Consider the following 18,813-nt stretch of genomic DNA (forward strand, 5'->3'; position numbering starts at 1 on the left):
CAACCTATTTCCCAGGCCAGACAGGTTCCAAGTTAGTATAACCCTCAGAAGCTGGATATATGACCACAGTGTCCAGGGCAATCTGGACTGTGACCTCAGCGTCCAGGGAAGGACATGGATGTGAGACCCCAGTGTGGGGAGAAATAGGGAAATCCTCAGTGGCAGGGTTTTGGCCAGCAGCAGAATGAACAGTTCCTTCCCACTACTCCCTTTCCTGGGGTAAGGGTGGCTTGGGGTAAGGGCTTCACCTCCCAGGGGCCCTGGGGATGTGGTGGAGGCTGTTCCGATACCCTGGAATGAGGAGGGGTAGCTAACTACTGGCCTTTACTTGACTGTAGGGGACCCACTTACAGTTTCACAAGGTGAAAAGCATTTTGTTTGAAGAGGTCTCCCTCTCCAGCCACAAAGGGCTTTGAATAGTCCCTACAGCAAAACTTCTGATGCCATTCTGTTGGATGGGCTGTGAATTCTGACTCACACTAGCAAATTCAAGATGCAAAACCAAACCTTCTCCAAACGTGCAATAAAGCACTCATTGGATTTTGTGCTTCCCTTCATACAGCACGTCTATTCCAGGCATCTCTGCCACCCACATGGCATCCAGCCTGGCCCCACAAGGACCTCAGTGCATGTGGGAATCAACACATAGTAGGCTCAGCCCCAGGGTCCACCTCCACTCTAGGAGCTGTCACACCTTGCTTGGCTTTTTTTCTTATTTTGAAATTTCTCATCTTGGTTCAGCTGCAAAACATGGGGGTAGTTATTTAACTTTCAACGTTTCAGATGTGAAATTCCCACAGGAAAACTGTGCAGGCGCTTCACTGATTTTTACCACACCGTGGAAATGCAAACCGGGTGTCTGGACATACAGAAACGAAATTCACGTTGCAAGGAGGGAGGGAATGAGTGCATGCAACTGTGAGTGTCCAGCATCACCTGGTCCTGGGATTTCTTTTTCTTCTTTATCTTGCCCCAGCACCCAGAGCTCTCCACGTCCTTGCCGATGGCCTTGCCACAGAGCAGTCCATCCAGCTCATCTGTGCCCATGTGCTGTCCCTGAGACATTTCTGCTGCCAGCCTGTAGGAGAGGTTCCTTAAGATGCACACACAGTTTTGAATTGTCTGGGAAAACAGATAAGAAAGAAAGAGAGAAGGGGAAACAGAAGAGGAATGAACAAGAACTAACCAGCACTCTGCCCTCTACCCTGGACAGGCAACGAGTCCCAGGCACACACTTCTCTCCTACTCCCAGGCCTCCCCTGACCCCAGTGGAAAGAATTCAGAGAATCCTAGAAACATCATGATACCCTCTCTCCCCACACAGAAGCTATGCATCAATATCAGTCGCTTCTAAGCAACTGTTACTGTTGATTGAGAGTTCACTGGAGAGAGAGGAGGAATTTATAACCACCAGCTCTCCCCAATGCCTCTACTCCCAGACTAGTCCTGCCTGGGATTCAGAATCCCAGTCATGAAGAGCATAGGCCCTGGCCTGTAGTCAGCCCTGGTGGGTGACCCTAAGCTGCACCATCTACACTTCTGGGTGTAAGAGGAGCAACATACACAAACCAGGGCTGTCCCATGCACATCAGGGGCTATGGCCACTGGGAGGCATATCTGTTCTCATTCAACTGATTTTTTCTTTTTTTTTTTTTAATAGAATAAGGAATATTTATTCTCAAGCAAAAAAACATCCATGTAAAAAACTACAAGGGGTTCCCAAGCACCTGGTGTCTGTGTCCAAGACCAAGAGAAACCTAAAGAGGGCCCCTGAAATCTACCACACATTGAGTGGTGTGGTGAAGGAGGGATCAGCCCTCTTATAAAGGTGGCAGGCCTGGCATCATACATGACAGAGATTCAATTCTAATGAAGTCTGTTCTTTCCACACCCTCATTGTGGGTTTCTTCAGATTATTTTTTGCAGGGAATTTTTTACAAACCACAGATCCTTCTTGGAATAACAAGGTGTTAAGGCCTACCATTCTTCTTCCATTTCCGCAGTGCATTCCTTCTTTTATGTTTTCCACACAGCCAAATGACATCTCAGCACTGGGGGTATGATGGGACAGATCCAATAAAATCTGGCTTAGCTGTCAGCATTTTCTACCTCCAATATATTCAATATCCTATGTATTTCTGCTAGACAAATTCTTCTCAAAAAAATTTCATCATTTCCCTTTTATAATTTAAGAATCTATGGAAATTTACCACTAAGTTCAAACACCATTTACTATGGTTTAAATGATGGTGCCCTCTCCAAAATTAAGTTGAAACTTAATTTCCAAATACAACAGTATTAAGAAGTTGTGACCTTGAGAGGGACAGTGGTGCACATCTGTAATCCTAGTCACTCTGGAGACAGAAGCCAGAAGATTGCAAATTTAAGGTCAGCCTCTGCAATTTAGCAAGACTCTGTCTCAAAAAATAAAAAGGGCTGGAGATGTAGCTGAGTGGTAATGGTTCAATCCCATTAGAGGGGGAGTGTGTAGGTGTGACCTTTGGGAGAGTCGAAGCATCCTTACAGAAGAGCTCAAGGCTAAAGTGAACACTTGCTTGCGCTTCCAAAGTTTCTACCATGTGAGGACACAGTGTCTTTCCCTCAAGAGTAGCAACAAGGTACCATCTTGGAGGAAGAGAGCTGTCCTCATCAGATGTCAATCAGCCCTGCTGGCTCCTTGATCTTGGATTTTTCTAGCCTCCAGAACTGTGAGAAATACATTTCTGTTCTTTATAAATTACAGTCAGGTATTTTGGTGTAGCAGCACAAATGGACTAAGACACTGTTTAAAGAATCAAATCTTCATTTTCTATCTGAAGAGACTTTTCTCTACACACATAGCTAGGCTGCTCATCTCCCTGCCTCTCCAGTGTACTTCTATCATCATCCTGGTGAATTTGCTTTAGTCTTTTTTTATTTTTTATTTTTTTTAGTTGTAGATGGACATAATACCTTTGTTTATTTTTATGTGGTCCTGAGGATTGAACCCAGGGCCTCACACCTGCAAGGCAAGCGCTCTATCACTGAACTATAGCCCTAGTCCTGTGTTAGTCTTAATATTCCCTTCCCCTACCTAGGGCACTCTTCTTGTCACTTGGAATCTTGCTTTTCTCTCATATGCAAGCTCCATTTGTTCACAAAACTTTCTCTATCCTCAGAAATCCTTACCTTCTGGTCACCATTGATATTTATATGGAATATTCTACATCTTAAATAAGAAACAAGATGGGAATGACAAAGAGAAGACCTATCTCCAAGCCCATAATACCAGGCTATAACTAGCCTAAGAAATAACATGTGAGTCTTCGCTTATTACTAATAACAGTAACCAAAAACATGCTGTTTCCTTTACCCACTCATGAATGAGAACACATCTTAGTTAACACCAATAAAGAATATATCAACAAGTGATTTGTTCTTATGCACACAGCCAATAAATGACACAAAAAAATCCTAATAAAATCCATTGTTTATGGATAATGAACATCCAGTATTTTCTACTGGAACAAAATTTTCTTTCCTGAGTTTCTCTCTTTTAGGGCACAGCTTATCATTCCATAAATAAAATCAGTAAAAGAATCCCTGGGGACCAAAATTAATTAAATTCAATACATTTTTTACATCACTGAGGTCTCCAGGCTGCACTAGGTCACAGAAGCAGCTGTGGACCACTGAGCCCTGGAGACAGGCACTGGCAGGAATGAATATGGACTGTGAAGGGATATGATCCACAGTGACACTGGGATGATGTTCCAGAACCATCTACAATAGGGGGTGTCTAGGCTTTTTAAAAGATGCATAATCCTTTGGGAGTCTCCCCAAGAAAATGCATTTAAACTCAAACTAATGCATATATTTCATAGACTCCATGAAACCCATCCAGTGAATTCTCAGAGGTCTAAGATCCCAAGTTAAGAACTATTGATCTACACTTCCACCAGAAACTCATTTACTCCTACTATTGAAGAATCAGCTGTACACCATTTCCCATTTTCCTTCTCAGACTTGGGACTGCAATAGTAGATGAGTCATACCTATTGTGAGGAGTGGAGTCGGCCTGCAGCCTAGTGAGCAGTTTATATATTTCTTTATTGTCCTTGTTTTTAAGTTATTTCAAAGTTGGTCCACAGAACTTCAAGGGACTATAACATTTCTTTTCTTCTTACGAGACTCCTATGATGGGTCAACGTTGACCAGGAGTACACAGAAAACTACACCATCAAGTACCCACAGGAGTATGTGTCAGAATTGACAGTCTGTCAGTCTTTCCACAATGTTAGATTAAGGAAAGCACCGGGAGGCTGATATTGGGACCATTCCCTTTCCAGGTGACAGCCTGGCCTTAAAACAGAGATGCCTCAAAGATGATCTGGGATTACAATGGTTCTAATCATATAAAAGTCTTCTACCACAGCCAGGGGTATAGCTCAGTGCTTGAGCGCTTGCCTAGCATGTATAGGCCTTGGGTTTGATCCCCAGAACCACACACAAAATAATAATAATTGTAAAATTCCTCTTCCAGGTCCTAGATAAAGTACATTCCATATCAAGGCCAAAGAGCTGAAGAGGACTCCTTTTGGTTGGGGGTCTGAGACTGCTCTTGCACCTGAGTTTCATCTCATCTTTGCTCTGTCACTCTGGGTACCAAGAACCTTGGCCAGATGTGAGAAAGTTTCCATTTTTATTCTTTGTTCTAACTGTCCTATGCATAGATGCTAAGTAAGGATGGAGCACAGGCCTTGGCAGTTACTTGTGCCTTGGATAGATGAATGGCTGTAGTCCATCTAGTCCCTCGGTTGCACCTGTTTGTATATTCCAGGCCCTGGGAACACAGATGTTCAGAACCTCTTTACAATCAAGATGCCAAATATCTGTAATCATTCCCCAGATCTGACAAAACTTCTGGGATCTGGGGGCAAAGAAAGATTTGTGACTATTGCTGAAGCTGCCTTGAGGCTGGCCATTAGAAACCTGAACCACAATTTTCACTGAGAATCCAAATCCCAGACCACCTTTTATTTGCTTGGGCTAGGATCAAGGCAACACAAAAAAGATGCTGCAAATGCCAGTGAAACCAAATTTTGTGGCAAGCTACGTCTACCACCATTTCTCCATGGTGACTTCTCCACAGGACTTGCCCAAGCACAAGCAAAGGACCCATCAATAATCCAATGTATACCATACACAGATCAAACCTGCTGAAAAGGGCTGGTGATGGTCCTGAGACACAAGCCTGCATACAAAGGCCCAGAGGTTGGCATTTTTGTCCATCACAGCAAATACCTTCCTACTGTGGGCATTAGGACAGAGGGGCTGGCAATATGCAGATGAGCTATTTGACACCAAGTCAGTCCAAAGTAGCAGCTCACAGGTCGCCTCTGCTGCCTCATGGTAGCCTCCAGATACCATGTCGAGGCATAACTCCTATCTACTGTGGGCGTCCTCTCCTTCTGTAATCCCTCTTCACTTCTATTGTGTCATTTCCACAGATGCTGGAGGCTGGCCCCCACACTCCAAGCCAGAGAACAGGCAGGTATTTCTCTGCAGGGGATCCTGGATAAGTATTCAGCCACAATATCTAGATTAGGTAATGATGAGAAAAATGCTGGCCAAAACACTGACGAAATTTCCAAAAGGTAAATTTCTGTATATTCACGCCTAATCTTCCACAGTGGTGTAAATAATTTTTCTACCATCCCTCATCATTTGCAAAATTTTTTGTCAAGTCCAAATGTAATTTAAAATGAGGTAGGTAGCTTCTCTCCTCATGCCTTTGTCTTTGTGGTGACAGTTGAGGCCTGTGCCATGAAAGCACTCATCTCCTGGGCAGAGGCAGCCCCGAGGGCGGGCACCAGTGGCTGGTAGAGCTTCTCAGTTGGCTATTTTCTCAATCTCGTCCAAATCATCTGTGTCCAATCTTTCTATCTTCTTATTAAAATTTTCCTGGGTTCTGTTCAGGATGTTCATGCTGTGCTTGCTGTCAACCATGTTCACAGCCAGGCCTCTCTTGCCAAAGCGGCCAGTGCACCCAATCCGGTGCAGGTAGGTCTCGTTATCTGGGTTCCCGTCCTTGTCCACAGGAAGATCAAAGTTGATGACCACAGACACTTGTTCAACATCGATGCCACAAGCACACACATTGGTGGTCACCAGAACCTTCTCTTTGCCCTCTCGGAAGCGCTCAATCACAGCAGCCCTCTGCTCCACCATCATTTCTCCACTCAGCAGAGCCACTTGGTGGCCTTCTTTTGAGAGCTCTGCTGCCAACCAACTAGCTGTTTTTCGGGTATGGCAGAAGATCATGGCTTTTGCTATGGTGATGGCCCCATACAAGTTGCACAAGGCCTGGAACTTCTCATCTCTGTTATTGCACAGGACATAGTACTGCTTGATGGTGTCCAATGTCTCCTCCTCATGCTTCAGTTTGATAATGTTGGGGTCTGGGACCACTTTCTGGGCAAACTTCCACACAGAGTCTTCAAAGGTGGCAGAGAAAAGCAACATCTGGCAGTTCTTGGGTAGCATCCTCTGGATACGGATGCTCTGATCTTGGTGGCCCTGAGTGGCTATCATCACGTCAGCTTCATCCAGAACAAACACCTTGATCCTTCTGGGGTCAATGAACCTGAGCTTGGAGCACCAGTCCAGGACGGTCCCTGGGGTACCAATGACAATCTGCTCACTGATCTTCTGACCTCTTTCCAATTTATTGCCTCGAACAGCATAAGCTAGCTTCAATTCAGGGTAAAATTTGCCCATCTGTTCAATCACTTTTCCTGTTTGAAGGGCGAGCTCATATGTGGGGGAGAGGCACAGACACTGGGGATATTTGTTTGCAGGTTCTATGTGGCTGAGCATAGCCAACACAAAGGCAGCTGTTTTACCAGTAGGACTGAGACTGGGCAATTAAGTTCTGTGGGGGTTCAGCAAGCATCAAAGGCAATGCATTCTCTTGGATTTTGGATGGACGGTTGAAACCCATGGCATAGACTCCTTGGAGAAGCTGTGGTTTCAGTCGAAGCTCTTCAAAAGACTTCACTGAGTAGAGTGGGGAGTTCGGATCTCGCTGCAGGACTTCCACTTGGTTAGTGTTATCCACAAGGTTGCTTCGGATCAGCTTGTTGAGTAAAGACTGGGCAGCTCTGTCCTCTTTCTCTTCTTCATCTGTCTTCTCTGCATTAGCATTGGTCTTGACAACAGCACCATTGACATCTGGTTTGATTTTCTCTTCCTTAAGATGCAAGTTGCTCAAACGGCTCACAGCCAGGGCGAGTGAAAACCTCCCCCGGCTTCGGCCACGGCTGGCAGCCCAAGCCATCACGGCTCAGCATGGCGGTTACACTCCCCCAACTCCAACTGATTTTTTCAAGAGGACCAACATTCCTATTTCCTAGCAAAGGGGTTCAACAGCAGTTAAGAGCACATGTGGAGCTGGACACCTGTAGAGCTCTGGATCTCCACTATTAGCTGTTTGATTTTGGGTGATATAATCATGGTATCCTGGACTCATTGCCCCCCTCCGTACAATGACCACAATAGGATCTCATCAGTAGATTGTTGTGTGGGTCAGGGGAGCTAATGCATGTGTGTGCAATGGTCAGAATAACGCTCCCAAGTGTCCACATCCTAACTGCTGGACCTGTGAATGTGTTAGGTTCTATGGAGAGTGATTAAGGCTGTAGGTGGAATTAAGGTTGCTGACAGATGGGCAGTTTATTTGCATTTTCTAGGTGGCCCATTTATCACGAGGTCCTGTAAGAGGGAGGCAGAAGTGTCAGGGCAAGAGGGTTGTGATGCTGGGAGGTAGGAAAGGCCATAAATTGCTTTCAGTATGGAGGAAGGGGGCCACAAGCCAAGGGATGTGGGCAGCTTCTGAGCTGGGGTGTAGAAGGAAGCAGATTCTCCCCTGGAGACCCCAGGAGAAGCCAGTCCTCATGGCACTTTCCATTTAGCCCAGTGAGACCCATTTTGGACTCCTATACTCTAGAACAGGAAGATAATAAATGTGTGGGGTTTTACCCAGCCACCAAGTTTGTGGCCATTTGTAACAGAACAGAACAATAGGAAATTGATGCAGCGGGGAAGCACCAAGAATGCTGGGGACACCAGGAATCATTCTAATGATGCTGGGAGAAGGCCTGGCTTCAAAAGCCTGAGGCATGGGACCTAGAGGGAGTCAGCATGGCTTGGGGTTTTGTGTGGGCTCTGCCATTTAATGAGCTATATACCTTAGGCAAGATTCTTAAACTCTCTGTGCATCACAAGGCTAAAGGTAAGGGTTAAATGAGGTCACAGACACAGGTCTCAGAAGAGTGACGGATGATGCTGCATTCACTGTTATAATCAGAGGCAAAATGTGGGATTCAAGAAATATAGCTCTAATAACCTCCAATTGATGATAGGAATGGTTGGCTGGTAAACCAGAGCTTACAGGCCAAGCCAACGGAACTTCTACATAACCAATCAGGGAAATTCAACATGCCCTGGTTTTTAATGATGTCTGGTTGCTGTCATGTTCCAATGGCAGAACTGAATAGTTGGGACAGAGACCAGGGGGCTCACAGAGCCAAACACGTTTATGCTCTAACTCTTTGCAGAAATTTTGCTGGTTGAGACAGAGCTGACCATTTTTATCTTTGTCCTGGACTTGAGGAACCAGAGGAGAGGAAAAAATACTTCAATTGTTAAAAGGGCATAACATCAGGAGGCAATTAATCTGAGCTAAGTTTTGCTTGAAAAAAATCACAACAATTTGACTTCAATTTCCCACACATGTATTATGTGTCTGTCACCACTGAACATAGGTACCATGATTCCATTCTATGGAGGCTGGAAAGCACAAGCAAGGCTCTGGGTGAACAGGGCAGATGCTGCCTCTGATCTGCAGTCCAGGCTCAGGGCTGGAACTGGGATCCCAGTCCTGCCTGATTTTCTCTATAGGCTGAAATCTGGTGAGATGCATCTGTGCACTTTGCTGGATCATGGGCATGTGAAAGTCAATCAGGAAAACCAGCTCTCAGGACATGTATCTGTGGCCTTTGCCATTCTAGACCTTTCTTGTTGAATTTTCCAGGTTTCACGGCAGCTAATCCCACAAGCTTTGAGTCAACTTGATTTTCTATTTCAAACCTCCTCTCAGCTTCAAAAAAGGAACAAGGCATGAAAGCAGGTAAGCACAGGATGATGCATGAAAGACAGAAAAGTCTCTCATTGAAAGGAAAATGTTATGGAATAAGTGAGAATGATTTTCAAATCAGCTCAAACTGATTTTTCTTACATCAAAGACTTGGGAGAATAAACTTCTGTCTCCTCCTGCTGTTCATCTTCCCCAGGGGCTGCGCCATTCCTCTGTTTAACAGAAGACTACTGGGGACTAAATCTGCTGTCTTGAGAAGTGTTTTATAATCTACCTGTTGTGGGGAGATGATTCAGGGAGAAGCCAGGGACAGAGGGAAAGAGGTGGGGGTGGGAGGTGAGAGGGGCCAGGAATTGAATTCATGGTGCTCATTAAGATCCCTGGAGTGTGGCAGTCTGGTGTGGTTTAGGCAGGTTACCAATTCAAGAGCTTTTCTCTGAAAAGATGGGGGAGGGGTGGAGGAAGAAAAGAAAAGGGACCAACTACCAGCAGAAGTCATGTGGCAGCTGGTGGCTTTGCTTGTGACATGCATTGCTGTCCACAGCACTTTTAGAAGTTTCTTTTGGCCACCAGGGTCATCTTTATTCCTTATTTTCTATTAGAACATGCTAATATGGAAGTCATCTGTAGAGTGCTCTACCATATACTACGCATTCAAAAAACTGTCCCCATTATAACAGAGCTGAGAGCTTTTATAGAATCAGGGCTCTGTATTTATTAACTTCTCTGGCCTTAAAGGGAACGTGTGCTCATTTTTAACCCCTTGAACTTGTCATTGTGAAAGCTCAGAGTGTCCAAGCATAGCACTGAGTGGAAAACTGTGGTACAATAATAACATGTTAAAACTCCATCTTAGCATGCAGCCTGCAGAGCACCGATGAGTGATTTATCACATTTGCAACAACCTTGGCATGCATCTATGATTATTCTCCCTGTCACAAAGCTGAGGTCACTTGGGCATAGTCCTCCAGCTGGCTGGACCTGGAGATGGTACTGTCCACTGGTGCTGCCTGGATGGCCCTCAGTGCTCTTCCTTCACATCAGGGATTTCAGGGTCTTCTGACTCCAGATTGGAAGACTCCAGATTATTTCAACTTTCCTTTTTGGGGAAATGTGGATATCCAATAGATGACTTCCAAGGTCTCACAGGAGTATTAGAAGTTTGACATCTGAGGCATCAGATGAGAGATAGTTGTGCCTTTGAGCACATTGGCTCTCAAGCCACACTGCTGAGACTGCCTGAGCTCAGAAATGGTGCAGGGGAACTTGGCTGAGGCACAAGGCCACTGACTTTCACTTTAGCTTCACCTGCAGTCCAGATGTCATTTAAGTTCCTTCATATGCATAATGGTAAGAGGCTTCGTCTCCCCTCACCTCAGTCTTTCACAATGGCAAACATCAAGATGCTTAGCATTGCTGCTTCAGGAAATCACCTTCAGTAGCTCTTTTAAAAATCAGGAGTCTATTATGCTAACAGGCCTCTGTAAATTCTCAGGGCATCTCAACTGGTCACTTTTCCAGGGATTTAATTTTCCTGTCAATGATGCTAAAAGGTCTAAAATGGTCATTAGAGTGTTTACAAAAGAGGAACACTTAAGCCTTTGTTACAGAATTATGTTCTGTCCTGGAAATTAATAGCTCATGGCCAATGAGTGGATGTAGGCCTGGGGGTGGCAAGGATGAGATGAAAAGCAGCACTTGTCACTCAAAGAGCTGGAGTCCCAGGAGAAACCCAGGGCTCCAATTTTGAGGAGCAAGGCTGAGCCACTGGTAATTCTCTAAATTTCTTGTTTTTTGTAATGAGTGGCCAAGCCTGAGAAGTTTAATGTGAATTTACTCTCAAAGCTGAAAACAACTAAGGAAATAGAATCACTCCTATTTATTTTTTGTTTGATTGGGTTGGGAGATGCTACTGGCATCCAGTGGGTAAAGGCAGGAATGCTGCCCGATCCTGGTTACAACCCCTTACAATGAGGAGACAGAAGGCCCCAATTGTTAATAGGAACAGCTCCTCAGAGCCCTCATTAAGGTATCACACTTATCCATGCACTAATTAGAAGTATAGGTAGAAGCTGTGTTTATATGAAGATACTATGACATTACTTTGCAAATTTATATTAGTGTGAATTGAAACTCATCTAGTTAAGAGAAAATAAAATAACTCAAACACTGGAAAGGTTCACCCATTTCCATCTTGGCTTGTGAACTATAGCAGTGAGTACATATTAATAACTTAAGGCACTGGTACCTTCATTTAGCTTTTTAACATTCTCTCAGATTTTGAAGGCATTTTAAAATGGCATTTAGTACAATTAGCAGTTATTAAAAAGATAATATGAGAATACATATTCCAATCTTGAGGAGTTTTAATGTTAACCTGGATTGTCACACATTGCTGATCTAAGGTTGGAATGCTAGTTCTAAGGCCACGAGGAGAGGCCTGCCTGCCTGCCTGGACAGAGTTGGAGTCACACAGAGAAGCTGAGAGAGTTCAGGATGCATGTGTGAAGTGTCACCACAGCTCTCTGTATTGTCCTCCATCACGAGGCCCCATGGCATCTGTGTGCTCTGAGATGCTCAGTCTGTGCAAACACTACAAACCTGGCTATCGATCTCGCTACTCCCAAGTGCAGACTGGACCACGTAAAGCAAGGCATCTGTGAGCACATCACACTCCCGCATCCTTCAGTGGGCCTCCTCTTCAGCTTAACTTACATTCCTGCAAAGCAGAGGGAAGTGTCAGTCATCAGTGACCACAGTGAAGGTCATCCTTCCAGGCCACCACCCCCAGTTTTAAAGAAAACTTTTTTTTTCTTGGTAGAATGTTAATCAAGAATATAGTTTTAAGGCTGGGGTTGTAGCTCATGGTAGAGATCTTGCCTAGCCATGTTTCAGCACTGCATGAAAATATAAACAAATAAAATAAGTGTATTTTCAAAAAAGAATATAGCTTTAATGAGTAGGATTGGCTTCAACAAGAGTTCCTGGAATTGAGTAAAACAAAGATCCCTTACTGCAACTTGGAAAACAGAGCATGTGGATTTCCTAGCATGACTGATCTTCCAGCCTTGTGACTGCTGAGAATGGGGGACTTTCAGAAAGTCTCAGGGTTTATGTCATTTATAATCCACAAGGGAATCAGAAGTCTTTTGATTCAAAGGATTCTTCTTCTTTGAGAAGTCTGAAGCAATTTCAAAGACAGAGCTTCTGACTTATTGAAATATCTTAGAGATATAAATTGGCCTGCCTCAAAAATATACCTACCTTGGCCCAGCCAGAAGTAGACTTCTAGGAATTTACTCTAAGGACACAGAGTTTCTGGACAATTTAGTCTTTGGGATGTCCATGACAGTTCTTAGGGGAAGAAGTTATTCCAAATGCTTTCCTGTCCTTCAGGGCCTGAGCTAAAGTCCAGAGAAGGGGCCTGTTGGGCCGGAACCCAGCTAGGAAGCACACAGACCATGGTTAAGATTCGGATCCAGGGGAAAATTTCTGGACCACACAGAGGGGATGCTGTCACAAAGGGATTAGAAGAATTTAGAGAGAAGGACACAGAACTAACTAGGTAGGACAATGGTTCTCAAACTTTGGGAACCTGAGAACAACCTGGAGGGCAGATAAAATATAGGGTGCCGGATTCCACCTGGGTCTGGCTCAGAAAGCCTGGGTTGGAGTCAGTTAAGGTGCATCTCCTTGGTGATTCAGAAGATGAGAGCGAGGCCCTAGACCTGTGGGGCGAGTTTGGCCGGAGGAAGGTGGTCCTCTTTGCTGCCTGCTAGGAGGCCATGGGGAGGATACCCAAAACCTCTGAATTTGGACAGTCTGGAAGAGTGGAAATAGTAGGACTCTCCACACCAGCATGGTCATCAATACAGGTACTTCCTCATTTTGTTTTCAAAATATCTTTTGCGGTTGCACCTATTCTACTTGGCAGATGAGGAAGCTGAGACTTAAAGAGTTTGACCAAGGTCCCGCAGCTACTTATGGAGACACTGAAATGAAATATGAGGAAAGGAGAAGCCAACAGCTTCAGCCTTAATGGAGAATATGGACGGACTAGATTTTGTTTGTTTGTGTTTTTATGGGGTTTTTTTAGGATAAAAAGAAAATGAAATATGCCTAATGCTAAAATGCTAGTGAATATAATGCTTTCTTTGATATCTAAAAAGTTTCAAAAGAGATATTAAAAAGGATTTATCAGCATTTTAGTGTATCCCTAGAAAATGTTATTTAATTTAAATTAGGATTTTTGGCATTTGCTGATCTTACAATATGAACAAAAATTTCAGTTTCTTAGGTAATACAACTAATCAAATATTGACAGCATTTTAATGCAAAATTTTATAAATTGCACCTTGTCTTGATCAACATGTTTCTGGCAATGTCCCTAGTGGGGGGCAGGGAGGGAGGAGGAACTCACTTTCTGCTATGGGAAATGTGGCAGGAGGCACAGTAGTATTATTTTAAACTAGAAGGATGGCCCTTATAAAAGTCAAGTTTAGACCTTGAAATGATTTTCTCCAAGTTGAGCTTTGAACATATTAGAATAAGTTTGTCAAAATTCCCTATCAGACCTCCATGGCAATGAGTGACCTTGGGTTTGGGAGGGTGGTTTTTCCAAATGAAGAAACTGAGGAATTCAGACCTGAAAGTATCTCAGCTCATGTATACCCCAGTCTGAAGTACCCTGAATACACCTCCTGGAGGGATGAGATGTCTTTCTTTTGAATATCGTCATGATGGGGTGGCAGCCTCCTGACCCACAAATAGACTTAATCATGATTAGCACTAATTTCACTGGTAATCAAAAAATGTGCAGAAAATAACAGGAATGAACAGTTCATCAACATTAGATGCTGTCAACCTCAATTCCAGCATATTCTAGTGTCTATTTGATTCTAGTCCAGTCTGCTCCCAAATTTAAAACGTTTTTAATTAAAATGTACATGTTGAGACACAAGAAAGATTAATATAGTGTCACTAGACAAGGTAAAAGGACAAAGACACACACACCCACCCACCCATATGCCTATTGTCTGCAAGTGACAGGAGACAACATATATTATCAAATGGACACAAGTTTGTGCTTGTCTCTATTATGGGTAATGGTTTCATACAAGCCTTTGGACCTAAGTTTCTACTTTTATTCAACTATTACAGAATTGGTAAAAATCACATTAGGTGATACTTTGGGCTTTGATTTGCAGGTAATGAGGTTTTCCTTTTTTCACCTTTTCCTCCTAAACACAAGATCTACCACTTTTTCAACTACGGCACTCAGCTTTTTGCTGTACATTACCAGGTACCTGAAGAAGAATGATGTACTTTCCATCCACCGTAAGGAACCAGTGCAGAAATAAGGTCACAGCCTCAGCAATTCCAATAAAAAATCCATGATGGAGGTTTAAAACTATAAGGAAGTAGGAAGGGAACCAGATACATTTGATCCCTCAAATCCCATCTTGGTTTTCTCTCTGCCTTGATCTCCCACATTCTGGCCATCTGCATCAGAAGCACTTTTTATGGAAAATGGGAGGCCCATTAAGTTGAACGTGTGGTGTAAGCTACACAGCATAGTCTGTGAGAGTACTGTGTATTCCATCTGATTTAAATAGTACAGAGAATGATGGTGGATCAGAGGCACAAGGCATCCAGCAGCAATGGACACCTGTGCCACTTGCAGCAGGTGCACCTTCCCTGGTCTGGCCACTCAGTTGAATGTATACTGTGAGCTCTCTTGCAGAGCTATGAGAGCACAGTCCTTGAGCTCCCCAAGGAAATCACTGTGACCACTAGTGTTTATCATCCAAGATTATTTTCTACTCCTAATAAATGACCTGGGCAGGTATGATTTTGTTTTTTAACCATCCTGTTTCCTCAGGAAACTTGCATTTATCCTTAGAAAATGTATCATTGTCTCTTTTTATGATGGTACCTACAGATATCACTTAGTCATCAAATGACTTCTGGTGTCCCATTTATAAACAGATCATGATTCACATTTTTTAGACTTTTTGCACCTAAATGGACACTCAGGTTATGTCTAACTTTTTTTCCTATACTTAACAATATTGAGCTAAAGTTCATAGTTATGGATTTTGTCAGATGGATGCTGTGGACCTGTTCTAGAAAGAAAGAATTTACAGAAATAAATCCATTCAAGTTAAAAAAAAGTAGATACATGCTTTTTCTATACTAAATGCTATCTTGTGATAAAAAGACAATATAAAACCTAGTCTTTGACCTTTAGATGGTCACAGATTAGCCAGGTAAACAGATGTGTGTGTGTGTGTGTGTGTGTGTGTATAATGTGACTAAATATTTTGCAAGCAGCAACAAGCAATATGAAGGATTTGGGAACCAATCACCTTTGAACTTGACTCTTCAATGTTCAATAGAAAATGAACACAGGCTGAAATGAATGGAAGGGTTATCATTCGCCTCATTCAATAGAATTTTTCCTTAAATTGTAATTCTATAAAATTGGACATTGGTAATTTTCCTTAATATTTATAGCAGAAAATTGTGAGTTGTGATTAAGAAATAAGGACACAGAAGACATTGAATGTGTTTCCAGCAAGGAAGCATATCTCATGTGAAATCAGTGCAAATTATTTTTAAAGGTAGATGGGAAGAGTGGGATAAAATCACAGACATGGGCTCAGGAGCAGTCCAGCTAAATGGTGTGTGCACACCAATCAGCACATCTGCTCAGAGGTGGGGTCAGCAGACCACTAAAGCCTTTGACAGAGGAGCGGACCTGGCAAGAAGAGGTAGAATTCTGCATCTAATGCCAGTTCTGGTACAAGACCTCTCCATTTTTACCAGGCCCTTTATTCCACTTCTATTTTATTGGTATCCTGAGCCAGTCACTGTGTCATAACATCATGGCTAGCTCCTGGTTCACTGGAGTAATCTTGTCAGTGCCCTTCACCATGGCCCGTTAACTGTGCTGGGTCCCTCCTAACATCTCTAGGTAGTAGAAGGCATAGGTAGGCAGCTGTGAGTGCTGGTAAAGGATCACCAGAGGCTCTGCTGCCCCACAGGGCTCCACAGCAATAGGCAAGTGAAGCAAAAGGCAGGCAGAAGCAAGTATCATTGACCAGCTTGGTGAATCCAAGTCAATCAAATGGCATTTCCAAGGCCATCTTTCTCTGACATCTTATGCAGAGGGCAGAGCTGGGAATGACAAAAGGTAAGTCCTTGACCTTGAAGCCTAGTAGAGTTTGCTGGGCTGGATTCCCAGGGTGCTTTGGGGCATGACTCCACTTTTCTTTCTACTTCCTCCCTTCTTGACCTCAAATGTCTCTAACTGTTGTCCCATCCACTCCGTGTTGGAAATAGATAACCTGTTCCTTCATTTTTACAGGTCTCACATAGATGGGGATTGTTTCCTGGGAGCTTTGCTTAGTGGATTGCTCGTCCACACTTGATTTAGATGAATCAGATTTGGAGTTTGGAGGTGAAGAAATTTAGGACTTTGAATCAAATGCGGTAATGGGATAAATACTTAGAGAGCTTGGGATGAGATAAAAGTATGTGGGAATGAATGTATCTTTGAGGGCCAGAGAGGTGATCAAATACTGGCCTCTCAAAGATGTCTATGCCTTAATCTTTGGAATCTGTGACTAGATGGCTTTACATGGAAAAAGGGACTCCACAGATGGAATTAAGGTTTTGGACCTTAAACAGGGAGATTGTCCTAAGTTGTGTCCTTGCGCTCTAATCACATGAACCTTAAAGGCAGAAAGCATTCTCTGCTTTTTTGGCTGGAGTCACAGGGACCCCTAGTATGAGAATTTGATTCTATATTCTGGTTCTAACATAGAGAAGGCTTCATGCAAGGAAGGGAGAGAAGCAGGTTGGAAGTAAGGCCAGTGGAGTGGGCAGCAAGGAAACAGAGACCTCGATCCTGTGGCTACAAGGATTTGGATTCTGCCAACACTAGAAGTAACCAGCCATCAGAAGAAGATTCTTCTCTGGAACCATTGGCAGGGAACTCATCCTTATAAACACCTTGATATCAACTGGGGAAGCAGGTTAGTGTCTGGACTCCTGACCCACAGGCACTACGAGATGAGTGCAAGTTAAGAAGGTACTTCTAGATGGTCAAAGAGTTGTACCCAAATGCCACCAGATAAGAATCAAAATTCTTCCTGGGGCATATGTGTGAGGGGGTAGGTAGTGGCATAAGTCATCTGCCTTCAATGGTGCCAGGCCACACCTAGATGTATCCCAGAGCATGTGAAGGAGGCTCTCTGCATAAGACACACTGATATGATGTGGAAATGTTCAGCTTGAGGCCAAAGTACACCACTTTATTTTTTGCCTTATCATTGACCTCATTACCCCACAGAATGCCACCAAATTTGTGGGCATCAGCATGTCCCAGAATGCCCTTCTGTTTGCTTGATATATATTACTTCTGCCAGAAGAGGCCCCTGAAAACCTGAGTCCACAACTTCTATGAACAGGAAGTGCAGCCTGCAACTGTGTCTGCACAGAAATGAGCATGCCATGCTGGGGAAGAGAAATGGCAGAACGCTAGCCCTGCTCCAGTGGCATCAGCAGGGCGGCCTCATTATTTTCAGTGAATGACCAGAACACTGTGTAATGCCCACCACATGTGCCAGGTGCTATTAACCATTTTAGGATCTGCTGCACCTCTGCAGCAGCTCTTGACCTCTCTCTCCACATTTGGGTACAGAGCTGGCACCTCATCACAGTCAAGTCAGAACAATTTCCAGGGAAAAAAGTTCCCTAATTAAAAAAAAAAAAAGATTAGCACAGTCTTGCTGTTTGGATTACAATGCACCTTACTCTCTTTTCCCAAGGAAGGCAATTTCTTTATAAATAAGCATTATGATGTCTTGGTAATTACTGTTGAGCTTCAGGGACAGAATGCTTCAGTGTCCAAAGCCCAGCTACCAACTGGGCCGGGTGGCGAACCCCACTGCCATTCTGCACTCGGAGCCGTAGTTGGTGTATTCGTACCACACTCCCCAAGTCCCCTCATAAATGTAAACCATAAGAAAGAGACAGGTGAGATCCTGCTTCATTGACTATTAAACACTGGACTCTTAAAAACTACCTGGGTCCATGCCTTCTGGAGTCAGCCATGCATGAGGTAACATTGTTCCACAGAAGCCCAGAGCGGAACCAGAGATACCTGACTTACAAGACACTCTCTCCCTGTCAAGTGCTACCTAGGGTTTAGCTACATGATTCCAATTAAAATTGATGGTTACCACAGAGTGAACTGCTCTATGAAACATCTGCTAGAAGTTTCCCATTGGGCTAAATTACAAGAAAATCAGAGGGGGGATAAAAGAGCAAATGCTCTGTGGCTAAATCCATTAGCTGCAAACCTAATTGTGCATGTGGTCCTTTGTGCTCCACAAACACGAACATGCTGGCCATTGCTGTTGTTTCCTCACTTGGGGTGGGAGCTGTACTCATTAGGCTTTGTTTAGTTTTGTAACCAGTTCTGAAGCTGGAAATGGTACCATGTAGTTCAACTCCTGGGTGAATGCCCACCTACCCTGTTCTCCAATAATGCCCCCAAAGTTCTCCTCTTCCATATTTGTGGTGGGCTCAGAATCTCATAATCCTATCTCACATTGGAAGGCCCTCACTCTCATCCTTGGATCCAGCATGCCATCTTCCTGTCAAGACCA

The 18,813-nt window shown here is 43.8% G+C and overlaps 1 pseudogene; it reads right to left on the reverse strand.

Annotated features, from left to right (window-relative positions):
• Positions 1-4,323: 4,323 nt before the first annotated feature.
• On the reverse strand, positions 4,324-7,318 carry LOC144255731 (ATP-dependent RNA helicase DDX19B pseudogene; annotated as a pseudogene).
• Between the last annotated feature and the right edge of the window lie 11,495 nt (positions 7,319-18,813).

Source organism: Urocitellus parryii, chromosome 7 (assembly GCF_045843805.1).
Source record: "Urocitellus parryii isolate mUroPar1 chromosome 7, mUroPar1.hap1, whole genome shotgun sequence".
NCBI lineage: Eukaryota > Metazoa > Chordata > Mammalia > Rodentia > Sciuridae > Urocitellus > Urocitellus parryii.